The sequence below is a fragment of the Etheostoma spectabile genome, chromosome 3, assembly GCF_008692095.1.
Source record: "Etheostoma spectabile isolate EspeVRDwgs_2016 chromosome 3, UIUC_Espe_1.0, whole genome shotgun sequence".
NCBI classification, from domain to species: Eukaryota; Metazoa; Chordata; class Actinopteri; order Perciformes; family Percidae; genus Etheostoma; species Etheostoma spectabile.
Window position 1 is genome coordinate 29,241,675 of NC_045735.1, and position 1,916 is coordinate 29,243,590.

Consider the following 1,916-nt stretch of genomic DNA (forward strand, 5'->3'; position numbering starts at 1 on the left):
ACTCTGAAGAGTTGTGTGGGTGATCATTTTCTATGCATTCAACAGTTCAGGTGACCCCTTTCACATAGTCTGAATGTGATGTTAAAAACATCCATTAGTGCAGTTTTAAATATATGGTGTTCAACCACACGTATCTGCATTGTCTGGGGGGGGGGTTTACACATGCCACGGAAACTTAATGCTGAATAAATATATCTATTGTCCTTGGCATCTACATTAATTTGACATGAACTACCATGCATAAGATGTAAGGAGAGGGCAGTGGAGAGAATTGTTAGAAGAAACAAAGTTATTTCAAGAGAATGGACAAGTGTGTGACAGAAACACTTGCATGGTGAGGGCATGGCACTACCACTCATTGATGTTTTAGTGAGTTCTAAAAATATGTCTGTCAGACCTTTTCTTTTATCAAAGTAGAATTACGATTATTTTAGTGATATGAGTTTATCTGATCTAGGTTCTTGAAACAGGGTATCAAAGCCACTTGTCGTTCCTTTCCACATCGGCAGATTTCTACAGATACCAACTCACCATGGCTTCCTGGTTACAGGAAATCTCTCTTCAATTGTGGATTTGTTCAGCTACTACACAAGCTGATTATCATAAAAGCAATGACGCAGGTGAAAACAAAGTAAGATGCAGAAAAGACAGAAAGAAAAGAGCTATTTGTCACACTTGCATTTCAAATGAATTTCGGAAAACCGTGAAAATGTAATAACAAAAACAATCTCTGCACCAATAATACATAACAGAAAGAATTATGTATATTTATGCAGTATATATATGTGTGTGTGTGTTTTTTTTAAAAGGGACAACACACATTAATCAAAGTGAGCACATAGTCCAACAAGTAAATGTCCCAGATTTAGCCATGCAGGCTGATTTTCATCTAAAGTCCCTAGCAGGCTGATGACTTAAAAAAAACCATTAGATAATTTACAAAAATACAACACATAAGCATAAAACACATGAGCACTGACAAGTAACATATAGACACAGGTAAAAGTGCATAGACACACATTTAAACACAAACAAAAGCACCAGGCACATAAGCACATGTAGAAACACTACCAGTGGCAACAAAGCACACATTATTCTGGATTATGGCAGCATATTTGATTTGTCAATAACCGATGTTTAATGGATTTGCAGAAGGATTTAATAGATGTGATGTTCCTAGTACTTTGGGTATGGTACTCTAAGTAGTTGCTCAATACAGAGAAACTCACTTCCCAAAAGGTTTGGTAAACCATAAAATATAATGGTTTTATAATGGATAAAGCTTGTTTTTTTTGTTAGGGCAAAGGGTTTGTCTAGAAACATACTGGTTATTGTAAATCTTAAGAGAACAAAGTAAATACAATGTCCTTCCAAGTGACAAAAAAACAGTTTTTGTGTGTATTGTATGTGCGCGGAAAGCGAACCGTTGATCATTCAACCTCGCTTCAATTGTGCAACCACTTCCCATGCGTTCACTTTGCTAATGTTTTATGATACTGAGTGACATAAATCACTGAAGTGATAACAAACGAGCAGCAAGGAGTTGCGGAGAACAACAAAAGACCTTTGTTATTGTAGTGAAATCATTTTCGTGGATACTCTCAAAACATCATGTTCCTCAATCCAATTCCTCATAGATAACACAAGCAACTGGAAAAAAAAATCCTCCAGATTTGGCTGTGGCACTCTGGAAATATTGAGTAAGTTGGCACTTTTAGCTATTTTCCTCTTCTTATCTCTCTGCCCGTTTCCTCTGTTCCTCTTCTTGCTGCCTCATGACCGGCACAGCCCTCTGTCTGAAAGCCCCTCACTCTGAGTGACAGCAGTGAGCTTAATAATGTGTGTGCAGTATGTGTGAGTCCTTGCCTGTGTGGGTCCTTTACTCTTCTGCTAGATTGTTTGTGTGTGTGTGTGTG